The following is a 13,019-nucleotide window of genomic DNA, read 5'->3' as shown; positions in this document are numbered from 1 at the left end:
TACAACAGGTGTTGTCACAAAGGAAATCAGCTTTACAGAGAATACGGGTCCAGGTCTCTAAGGAACAAAATGTCCCGAGGATGATACAGGCAAGGAAAAACTACTTAAGAGCTAGAGAAAGAAACTTTGAGAGGAACCAATGCTCAGAAAGGAAGCCTTTCCTCCTCTGACCAACACCAAATGGCAAACTAATAAAGTTGCTTTTTTGCAGCAAAGTGACTTAAGAAATACCTAGCGTAATCATTTGGCAGAGATATGCAAATTACTCTGCAAGTTCTAGTTATAGTCACCAAAGGAAACATCTAAAAAATGAAATGTTTAAATGCAGAATAGCTGAGGGGGGTGGTGATATGCTATTCACTAAAGTCTCCATGACACCTAATCACAGCCTAATTGACATGTTGTATATTTATTATGGTAATTTAAAAGCCTCTGTTTCTCCCGCTATGATACTCTCAGCCAAACCAGAGGACAAATATCACCTTAATATTATTGCTGAATGTGTAAAGTACATCCATGTACATCTAAAGTACACTGGATGTTGAAAAAACTTCTCTCGCTTAATCCTGACAAAACAGAAGTCATTCTATTAGGCCCACAGACAGCTAGGACTTTGCTCTCTAATTACATAATAAAACCTTGATGCTCTCCCAATCATACCATTAACAATTAAAGATCTTGGTGCAATTATGGATCACAGACCCTCCTTAAAGGTTCATGTAAATACTATTTCTATTTCTTTCTCCACCTCCAGTAACACTGCAAAGAGTAGGAACATACTACCTTAACATGATGCAGAAAAGCTAGTCCATGCATTTATCACTTCCAGATTGGACTGTTGTAATGCTTTACTATCTGTAATGCTTTACTATGTATCACTAATTGCCTAACCAAGCTCCAGCTAGGTCAAAATGCAGCAGCTAGAGTTTGATCACATTACTCCTGTCTTAGCTACATTACATTGGCTCCCAGTAATATTCCGTATTGATTATAAAATACTTCTAACACTGAATGGTCTTGCCCCACAGCGCCTTAGTGAACTCCTAGTGCATTATGACCTACAACGTTTGCTTAGATCAAAAATTGCAGGATTTTACTACAACCAAGAAAATCTACCTCAGGGGGCAGAGTCTTTTTGTATAAAGCTCCCACACTACGGAATAACCTTCCTGTCAATGTTTGAGACTCAGACACAGTCTCAGTATTCAAGTCAGACACAGTCTTAGTATTTAAGTCTAGTCTGAATACATATCTGTACAGTCAGGCATTTTATTAACTACTTCCCATCTTATGGAAAGGTGCAGAGTCTGGGAGTCCATGGGCATTGAGAGTTCTGGTAAACTGGCATATTACGATGCTCTCACTTCACCTTTTTTTGTCATTCAAGTTTGTTGACCAAGAATGGCGGAGTGTTGATGTTCCAGGGTGCCCTCATGCCTGCGTTTCCTTCTAGCTCTATCCTTTTAGCTGTGCTGCCATAGTCCATCTTTGCACATTATTGTTCCCTAATATACACACCTTTGTACTTGGACATGTCTAATAATCTATTCTCTCTTTCTGCCAAGGTACACCTACCCTGGATGTCATGTTGTTACTGAAATTCAACCTTTCTCAGCTGCTATGGCTCCTCCCACTTTACAATCACATCTTAAGACACAAATAGACACATATGCATAGTTAATAAATAAATTAATGTTCCAAATAATATGTGTTGTAAGGAGCCATTTTAAATTTACTGCTCCATTTTAAATAAATATCTGGGTATGTGAAATCTTTCATAACTTATAAGTTTTCTAAGGCTTGCTTTTCAGTGTACACTTACCTGTGTGAACTGCACCCTTGACACACCATTCTCAGTGTGAGCTGAGGACCACAAATTCCAAGATGTAGTAGGTTTGTGTGTGTGTGTGTGTGTGTGTGTGTGTGTGTGTGTGTGTGTGTGTGTGTGTGTGTGTGTGTGTGTGTGTGTGTGTGTGTGTGTGTGTGTACCCATGGTGGGGGTTTAAATGATTAAATAACAAAGTTCTACTCTGAGATTTGCTTTGTGCTTAATTGCAGCGTATTGATTTTTATTTGTCGTCTTGGTTTAGGTAAAGACGTAAAGTGGACCTCAGTGTTTTGTAGCCTCCTAACTCTCCATTCCATTACCTTTAGTCATCAGAGGAAAAGACTGTCCTACAGAAAACAGCTGTGTCCAGCTCCTCTTAGACATGCAGCGGAATCAATTTAGGTTTCATAAATTCTAAGATGCCTTTTTCTTCCACTTATATTAAGTAAAAAACTAAAACTATTGCAAGAGGTGAGCACTCCTGTCTTTAACTTCTGTGCTGTTGTTCAGTTTCTCTCTATTACACACAGCTAGTGTTTTTGAAATGCTTTAAAATTATAAACAAAAGTATTCAAAAACAAAAGTGTAGGCGTCAATGATGGCATTTAATGCTTGACAGTGTCAATTACCTTTCAATGAGACAGTGGAGAAAATTAGCTGTTGTACTCTGATTTTGCAAGCTATGGCATGGCTTTCTAAACAGTGGGAAGGCAGAGCCTGATGCACAGCTAAAAATGGCAGTCAGAATCTTAACAGGGCCGAGTCTTTCTCTGTCCCCTCTTCTGACCGAAAGTGTATTTTCACTGCAAGAAGGAAAACAATTGTGGTGGACCCCTACTCAGGCTGGGACTTGACATTTCCTGTCATTATAGATACAATGCACTCCATTAGTGAATGGATGGTAATTATACATGATAAAAATGTCAGGAGAATTATGGCTTACTGGCCCATGAAGTGTGTGGAGAGAACTGTTTGTTTATAATAAGATAAAAAAAATAAATAAACAAGTACCAAAAGAAAAGTAGCTCAGAATTTCATTGTGCCAAGTTAAAGTAGCAGTCTTAAACCCTCCTTAAATGCAACAGTGTTCAAACAGCAGTCTATAAAGCCTTAAGTAAAATATATATAAATGAGGGTTACGCATCTAATATGGCACAGGCCTAACACATAAAGGCTATTACCATATATGATCTTGTTAAAACTACTCTTGTTTTTGTAAATGAAGAGAAGGGCTAACATCAGGTACCACAGTCATGAAATTAAAGACATTGGCTAAGAATTGGTAGTGCAATCATTTTTGACCGCAGTAATTTGTTTCTCATAGCTGCTTCGGGGTGACATCTGCCAAAAGCCTGGATGGAGCTTTTTGGAGGCTTAGCCATCATGCCATGCATGAATGTATCCCTTGTGTTATAGACAATCAGCACTATGCCATCTGTATAGAGCAAGAATTTAACTACATGACTCTATAAAAGGTTATAAAAGAGACCCCTTTTCCAAACACCTTTTTGAATGAATTTTGCCTGATTTACATGTTAACTGATTAGGGTGTGTAGGTATGTACATGGTTTGGTGCTGCAACAGCAAATGCTTTCTCTTCACCACAGGGTGTGAAGGAAAAATTTCTTACTACTTAATGATTTTTTTTTTTTAATAGAAAACTAGAAATTGTATTCAGTCAACCACATAAACAATAGAAAATAAAAAAAGAACACTGAAGTATGTAAAGGTAGAGACTGCATCATAGGCATATACAATCATTTCATTAACAGGTAAAACCCAACTAAATCAAGTCAGCATTGTGTAAGAAATATATTATGTAATAATAATTTATTGCCATTTTGAAGCAATCACAATAGCATGACCATTCAGGTCACAATCTTCATGTTTTTCTCTCCTTTTCTATCCTCATGTTTCCAAGGTTCTTCTTTGCAGCAGGAAGTTCTACTGTTTGTTTATGAGCTGAAGGATTAATCCTGTTCTGGCACACTCAGATGGACCACAAGACCATATGCAACATTTCCTACCTCTTCCTGCGGATGTATATATCAGGCATCTGACCTCACCACAACCCAGTTCTACTACTGTTCAACAGCCTGCTTTGATTAGCAGGAGGTGACAAAAGCTTTTCCAATAAAGGGGATCAGAGGTTAAATTTCTAAGCTCAGACAGACCAAGAAAAGAGCATGGGCTAAAATACAGTAGCCAAGACAAATAGTAGTAAGAGAGGTCTAGCACTCTGCGGGAAAACACCATGCATATCAGCTTCTCTGCTCTCATCCTAATTTTATTATGTATGTAGTTTATGATCTCTGGGAAGAAGAACCACACTGAAAAAACGCATATTTTCATAATTTAAAATAGCATAACCATTTCTACAAAAATATTGGCAAAGCAAATGAACACAGCACTAACATCACAGACAAACAGAAGTGATTTCAGCATAATGTAACATTCAGCAATTAGTTAGGATTCAAAAGCTTTCAAAACTATGTGGGAACAGAACACTTATTCAGCACAGATATTCGCCAGAATCCTCCCAGTGACTCCCAATCCCCTGAGTATTAGTTGCACCTGTTTCTTGTTATTCCTTATCTGTCTGTGTAATAACTCCTGTTAGTAATTGTGATTTTACGTTTTAGCTTGCCTAGCATTTCGGATTCTGTTTAGTTAGTATACTTACCTGGTGCTTACTTCTGTCTGTGCTATCGATCTTGGTCAGTGCCTGCGATTTTAGGAAGTGTTTGCTTAGATTTATTCCTGCTCTAGTTCTAACCTAAGCTTGTCCTCTGACTTTGGCTGTCCCTTTTTGTTGGTGATGTAATACAACCCCTGCATCTTACCTGCAAGCAACTTCGCCTCTTATTCTTTCAAACCTGACACGTTTTGTTCAGGAGATTTTGGAACATGTACAGTCAGATGAAGAGACTAAAATGGGAAAGGAAAATATGATTTTTATATATCTTATTTTCCAATGTCCAGCCTGGACCCTCACTCTCCTCCTCTGTATCTCACCCAATGTAAAAGCACATAACTGTGTCTTCCATAAACGAACAACTCCTCACATTCCCAAATGTAGCTTATGCTCCAAAAAAAGTTAATCCCAACTCCCCTTTCTTTCCCAAATGCTTACACACCACTCCTGGCCACAGGGTGGTGTACAAAAATTGTCTTTCTAAAAAGAAGTGAAAAATACATTGAAATCTATTTAAATTTGCTAAGGTTTTTACAAAAAAGTCAATTCACTAAGCAAAAATGTCTTTGTAAGTTTTCATGAAAATATAAATATCTCAAGTTCAAGTTCGGTTTATTCGTCACATACATAGTCATACACAGTATAACTCGCAGTGAAATGGTGGAGAGTGCTCTGTCCAAACTGAGGAAAAGAAAACAGGGGTGCATAGAGAAAAATATATATATGCAAGATAAATATATATATTCTATGTATGTACAAAATATATTAACAATGTATGTACAATATATGTATATTATGATTATATACACAATGTACAATGTATATGGTTGCGTATATATGTACACAATCTACAGAATGTACAGTGCAGGTGTAATATGGTTGGGTATATATGTACACAATCTACAGAATGTACAGATCCATTTTGTATAATAACATCTAGCCACTAATATCTAGCCACTAGCTTAAACTAAAGCATAAAACTACACATAAATCTTTCTAATTAACATTTAGAATGTAACACAATTTTCTCACACTTTTGTAATTACCAGTTAGTGATGGTTTGTGAGAGGAGCAATAAAAAACATGTCTAGTAAAAGAAGATAATGCTAAAAAATCAAAAGGGAGGCCAAATAAAATTTGCTTTCTGTACCAAGAACAAATCAGATTCAGCTACAGTAACATTAGCTACATAGGGTCATCTTGTGAACCAGTTAGTTTGACTTAGCTTTATTAATCCTTTTTTGAACACAATTAAGAGCATTCGCTGGAAAATTACTTAACCCTGTGAACTATATGGCAACCTGTGTTATGGGCTGTGCTTTTGAAGTTGTTGGTTCGGGTCATTGTTATTTGCAAATACAATGATATTGCCTGTTTGGTGAGGTAACAAATCTAGCCTCAATTAGTTTAGTTTTCATTCATGCATCAGCTTCCCCAGACATTTACACACAGACTACCACTGAATAGGGATGCAAAAAACAGTCGCTTTTTATCAGTCACTTTTTTATCAGGTCTTTATTTTAACTAATCAATTTATCTTTTTGGTCTTTGATAAGACTTAACATTGCCATAATAGCTTGGCTTAGGAAAAAACAGGAACTTTTCACTTTCTTTAATTTTATTATTTCCAGGGTAGGTGAGAGCATGAGAATAATTTCACTGTTTGGCAGGGATTGGGTAAACAGAAAACTTTCTGTACCAAAAAACATTGACACAAGATTCAGCTACAAGATAACGCAACAAACAAAATGCAGTCTGGTTACTACTTTACATGTGTTTTATTCTGTTGAGTGACAGAAATAAAGAAAAATGGCTGACATTTTTTTTTATTCAAGTTAACCTTTGCAAAGTAACTAATTACTGAAACATACTTCCTAGATTGCTCATAGACACTCATACTGAGGTCTAATGTGTGTAGGAGTTGGCACCAGACCACTGTGAGGCATATTAAGAGAGGATGCAATCTTTAAAAACTTAAAAATAAATTGTTTAGTACAAATTCTTGCAATCCATTCTATTAGTCAAACTTATATAATTATGATTACAATGATATACTGGGACAAACAACTCTTTTCCAGGAAAGGGGGGGTCAGGACTGTTCCTGTAATTTTGACTTATGAGTGAGGGTGTACTATAGTGACAAGGTGGTATACACAGATTTGAACAAGAGTAAAATAGTCACACTTCTAGATTCCAATCTCTTCTATTCAAACCCCTGATAGGGAGGCGTAGATGGATTCGAATTAATATGCATATTATTTTAATTTTTCCCACTGTAGCAAAAGACTTTGGTAATCTCTGACCTGCAAACTAAACTGATGCATATGTTAAAGTAATACAGGAGCTCAAAGTCAGTGACCCCTTAAAGAAACATCACAATTTATTGTTTTTGCTGTCTGGGACAATTTCTCTTATAAATTCAACTTTACAAAAGTACACATGCTAAACAAGAAGAGAAACTTGGTTTGTTGTTTCACAGGATATTAGATTAAATGTAGAAATATGTCAGTTTATAGTAATTCATATTTTAGCCATCTTTAAGCAATCCTATCCACAAAAGACCAGTGTTGCTGCAGGTTTGTTCCAACCAAGTTGGAACAGACCTGATTCCACTTGTTTAATCAATTGATCTCTTCAAACAATCTCTTGATGTCTTCAAACAATTGATTAGTTGAATTGGGTGTGGTCTGTCTTGGTTGGAATAAATACCTGTAGCCACACCAACCTTTCACAGATAAGGTAGCATTTTCTCAGCAAGAGAGACCATTTCCTGTTGGAACATTTTCTATGTGTGTGTGTGTGTGTGTGTGTGCGTGTGTGTGTGTGTGTGTGTGTGTGTGTGACAGGTGGGTAAATAAGGAAATATTGCACTGAGGAACAAACATTTGGAACAGAAGACAACTGTGTGTGTATGAGAAAAGAGAAAGAGGGGAAAAGTGGATCCACTTAGAGCACGTTATTTTAGCAAAGAGAAACAAAGCTCTTTCAGTGTTAATAATGAGAGCAAAGTCTATGGTACCTCCTCTGATGAGTGACTCCTGCTTCCTGTCTTCTCAGACAAGCCAGTCATCATGTATGTGCATGTGTGTGTGAGAGAGAGCCCTTCAATACACACAAACATGCACTGAACAAAAAGGCCTTATGAGTGTAGCTGAAGAAATATGTCAGGGCTCCAGTTTTCTTTCTCTATGTCTCTCTGATTCGGATACAACACCCCCTCTGAACAGTATCAGTAGGACACAGAGCCTCGTTTATTCACAAAACACACACACACACACACACACACACACACATGCACATGTGCAGGCACACACACACTCACACCTCACTAGCAACTGTCATCCTACCCCAACTTCTGCAGCAAATGTAAACCATATCAAGTAATCAGTGCACAGTTCCTAGATAAGCTCTTCATGCAGCATGGACACACAGACTCACACAAGTGGACACACACACTAACATGTATAACTGTTAATTTCTTGAAAAGATATTGAATTTTCTTTGGTAGAACACTGTCACTGGCTGAAGCTGAACTGTGACCAATCAAAACTCTGCTGACAGGCCCAGCTGTAGCAGCTATAGCAGCCAATCAGGCAGCATGCATTACAAGTACCCTTTTTGAAACAAGTTGGTGGTGTCAGACCTGTCAGTCACTTGAGGACCACTACTACAGGAGAAACAGAAGAGACAGGAAAGAGACAGTCAAAGAAAAAGCACAACAATGGAGGGTAACAGAGACTGAGTAGATCTCACCATGCACACACATATGTCCACATACTTTTATGCACACATACCCACATGCATGCACACTAAGCTTACTTAACTTTAAGCGGTTCATCATGACGGAAGATGACAATATTTCCAGCATGGAATAACAGAGTGAAGTGGCTGCCACTGCTGCCAGCAGTGTCATTGTAAGAGAAAGAGGGGAAAGCTGTAAAGCTCATCTGCAGATCCACTTACCATGCCATGAGTGCTGCATTGCAACCAAGTGGGTGAATTTTGTGCACGTGGGCACTATCCTAGAACATATCTGTAATGGATACACTGCAGCTCAAAGTGATCAACACCTGAGTCACACGGTGAGCTCCATAGCTGTCGGTGTGCAGAGACATGATCAAAATCTCTGATATTTATGACATATTTTTCCAGGGTCACCTTGAGGTGATCTATGTACTTTCACATTTGGCTTCAGGTCTTCTATTAGCTCCAAGAAGTTAACCACAAAGGGGCCAGGATTAAGGATCACATAGCCAGCCCAGAGCAGTAGCCGCTTCAATTCCATTGACTAATTGCTGGGGGGGGTTTATTTTGTGTTGTAAGATGTTAATGTGGTGAATTTTGTCCTAAAATACGATACTAAGATTATACTGGAGGCATTGTACCATAAATGTCTTGAAGCACTGAATATAATGACGGTACAGAAAAGGCGAAGGTAATTGATGCAAACTTCATTTTTGTCATCTATAAGGTAGATAGTTGTTAGGACATGGCACCATGGCAAACCTTATAGAGGTATTTAAAAGGTGCAGAATACTTGGGTTTGGTCATTGGGATACAATTTGAATGACTTATGTGGCACTGAAAAAATGATGATAGAGTTATTTAACCATGGGTAGGAATGGGTGAAGATGACTGATGATATAGTCCACAGGGAAAGAGAAAGAGATTAGGCCATCATGTGATACATAGCTCAGTGTTTAAGGTGCTTGCCTTTTATACAGAAGGTTGCTAGCTCAAATCCCACCACCATGTTGCCACTGTTGGGTCATAACTGTAAGTTGTTTTGGATAAAAGCATCAGCTAAATGCCATAAATATAAAAATGCATGCGCTCATGAACCTGTCAAAAGAGGTCAAGGAATTGGGCTTGTACTCTGAACTTGTACATGGCTTTCCAGAGTGAAGCACTGCCTTTTCCCTGCCACATGTGAATATGCCCAACAATGTGCTGGGTCAGGCAAAACAGCATGAGCTGAGCCATGACCTATCAAGCAACTGTTAAAATGCATATGCCACAACTGTTATTGCAGATGGTTTTTTATAGATCATAATGATGTAGGAGTTCTTCCAGTCTTGAAGTACAAGTACATTGAGATCACACTGCTTGTTTGAAGTTGTATGTTGTTCCACAGCAAATCATAAAGCTGCTGTGCCAAAGGAGGTCTGACACTGTTGAGCTTTATCAGTTTTTTTTTTTAATTAAATTAATATAGTACATATGTTTTGGGTTTTTTTCAGAATTTCAAGACTTTGTCAGGACAAATTCCTCTATGCATCTCACATGGGTGATGTTTTGTTACTGGAAATTATAGATTGATTTTTTTGCATCATAGAATGTGTTATTGCATTTGATTTCATGACCTCTACTGAGCCATATTTAATTTTCCGATTTGTAAAGCTTCTTAGTCTTAGCCAGGATGGATTCAAATCTGAAAGACCAGTGGGGAATTTAGGGTTTAATGTGTTTGGACATATTGGAATCTTTCAATTTTACTGGGAGGAGGTGAAGTATATCTGCTGCCATTGAATGAATTATGATGCTTCAAAATGAAGTGGAATGTTTCAGAGATGTACTGTTGGTTTGAAGGAGCACATTTCATTTTTTGGGGGTACAGGGTGCATCCAGGACTTATGTACCTATTTTTTTAAAAATTATATATTTGTTTTAACCAGATAGCTAGATGAGAGGGGTCTTAGACCACTACTGTTTAGATTGTCAGCTTTGTGTTTTCCAAGACACTGGAACAAAGCCTGTCAGTGTCTATGCGGTCTTCCATCAGCTTTTTTTCTCTACAGACGTAGGAGGATATTTCATTTCCATGTTGGGGGAGACAATAAACAGGAAAAATGGCTCAAGAGAAATTTCTGAAGGTGACACCGATGGTGCTGCCAAAAGTACTGTTGTGGTAAATGTATGTAGGGTAAGTTAATCTAATTCTAATAAATATAATATAAAATACATATTACTGTTATCATCTACAAAAAGGATTTTGATCTGAAAATCAAGCATCCTCATCGTAAATACGTCTCACATTTGTAACAAACTAATCAGCTTGCAAATCATAATAAACTTCACTAAGCTATGATGGTTTAAAATGTGCATTAGATTGCATTTATTCAATATTTTAAAATTGTTCTCTGACGTCTATCAGTGCATGACTTTCATTTTGGCGAAAAATGCCCTGATGCAGTTTTACACTCCCATTTACAACCCTATCATTTGGCCCTAGAAGGAAACAAGCTGGGTTTTATTACAACCCTTTTTTGGTGGGCTCATCAATAATTGATCATTTACAGCAAGACAATATGATGGCTCACACAGAATCAACGGGTCAAAATCAATTGTGGGAGGTGAACCTCAGAGTGTTTAGACATGCAACCATATATGTTCGAGCCTGCATCAGAAAATATTTCAGTTCTGGAACAAAACTGATTAACAGATTTACTAGATGTCATCATACTAGTTTGCTAGCTATGATCGTTACTAAGAGCTAGTAATGAATGTTTCCTAAATTAGGATAGCTAACGTTATTTGCATTTGATCTCAACAACAAAGTAAATTAAAACTATGGAGTGTTTAGGCATACAAGCATACATTTTTAGGCCGGAATTGAAGGATATTTATTCTCTTAAAACTGATTTCAACAAATAATTTCCATTTCCATGGTAGAGGAGGTGGGCAGCCATAGGTAAATCTCACTCCAAAAAAATGACCAAATTTATAGCCAAAATTTTGACAAACATCAGCCCTTAAGTAGGATGGCATGTACATTCTTCTTAATTTGACATTAACACCTACAGTCCTTTTCAAATGTGAGTATTCTTTTTGATGCAATTTCCCAAGAGACCTGTGATTATATCCCTAGATGCTTAGAAGACATATCTGTAAAGGTATACGCCCTCATTAATTATAAGTAATGTTAGCTTACAAAGAGGAATTAGACAGAGGCGTGCTTCGTCACCTTTTCTTTTTGCTTTTGGCCAAAGCCAAAAGAGATGATCACTTATAGAGATGATACAAGCAGATTGTTCAATTCATACAAACCTGAGGCTACACCTAACAAAATCTCATTGTATGCAGATGACATATTATTGTATATAATTAAACCACAGTTTACTATCTGAAGACTTCTATAGCTTATCAATCATTCTGGGACTTTTTAGGAATGTAGAGTAACCTGCTCTAAAACTGAGTTATACAATCTGTTTCAGTCTGTGTCAGTGTTTGATGCATTTGGTGTAATGTCAATTAGCAGAAGATATGTGCTCTGTTTGATGCTACTTCCATTGTAGATTTGTTTTTGGAGGAACAGCAACAGTGCCGTAGCTTTTAAATTAACATTCCCTGTGCATGGTACCTAATGTGAAATTAATAATTACGTATTTTTTTCATACTATACATAATGATATGCAAGTATCCTGGAACAAAAAATAAACTAGGAGTAATAGAATAATTCTGAAAACATATTTAGATTATATACTAAACATGTATTTTTTTGCAGCAAGCAAAATCATTGTTAACCGACAATGGGGGGACTATTTTGTTAGCTGTGGTTTATTCATTAAAATACTATATGTTTATCCATAATTCCTTTTGTTCTTACTGACTCCTTAAGTAAAATATACTTAAGTAAAATATACTTAAAGGTTTGAGAGTAGGCTTTGACATTACTAGGTCATTTTGAGTTTAATATATTATATATCATCAGGCATTGGTTTGGTCTGAGGCATGTTTGCAAGCACTTCTCTTGAGAATAGGGAAGCTGGGGATGACAGAGGAGGCCCCAGAATTGCCTTTTTGTTCTGGGCCTTGACATCAAAGGCATGATGGATTCTCTGATTAATAAACAGACAGGCACCAAAGGTTGCATCATACATCATACATAAGGTCATATATCTAAAAAAGAATACAAGATAAAAAAAGTTACACTGTATTCAAACAGAGATCTTTGACCACTAATCATGTAATCCGTACCCAAGAGCTGACTTTAGTCAACAGTTTAATTAACCTTTGACCCCTTGAATTTTTCACCTTGCCTGAGCTCAAAAACCCCTGCCAAATTTCTACTAACATAAAAAGGTAATAAAACCCACTACTGTTCTGATCATACATTTCTCTCTCTTTTGTTTGTCTCTTGGATTAAAATACATTTATTTGACAGCCCCGAGGCTTTCGTTAAAAAAAAGATCTTTATGGGAATGTATGCATAGCTGTCAAAATAAGTATTCACATCTGTGGACTGACCATAAAGGAGAGAAAGTGGTTTGTCAGTCAAGGTTAGTCAAATGTGCGAAAGAATTTTGAAAAGGCTCATCAGACTGCCTACTTAACCCCCACAGCCTCCTTCAAAAGTTCTTATAAATTACAGGCTACTGCTAGCATTAAGCCAGGTAATTTTCTTTTGTGAGTTTTTTCTCCCTGTCGACACAAAAATGTCCTCCGACCCCATCCATAAAAACAGGGTGGAACCGAAGATACTTCAAAGGCTACATG

At 37.2% G+C, this 13,019-nt stretch overlaps 1 long non-coding RNA gene across 1 annotated transcript in view; it reads left to right on the top strand.

Annotated features, from left to right (window-relative positions):
* The window catches only part of LOC145653701 (uncharacterized), an 11,403-nt gene extending 6,589 nt beyond the window's left edge, over window positions 1-4,814 (top strand). Inside the window, exons 2-3 of the long non-coding RNA XR_014119847.1 lie at window positions 9-2,299; window positions 3,750-4,814. This is a non-coding gene — a long non-coding RNA (uncharacterized LOC145653701). The remainder of the gene's footprint in view (window positions 1-8; window positions 2,300-3,749) is intronic.
* The last annotated feature ends 8,205 nt before the right edge of the window (window positions 4,815-13,019 follow it).

This window comes from Electrophorus electricus, chromosome 3 (genome assembly GCF_041902795.1).
Source record: "Electrophorus electricus isolate QZ-2024a chromosome 3, ASM4190279v1, whole genome shotgun sequence".
Taxonomy (NCBI): Eukaryota; Metazoa; Chordata; class Actinopteri; order Gymnotiformes; family Gymnotidae; genus Electrophorus; species Electrophorus electricus.
The sequence above is the reverse complement of the archived record's forward strand: the minus strand, read 5'-3'. Positions and strand labels throughout refer to the sequence as shown.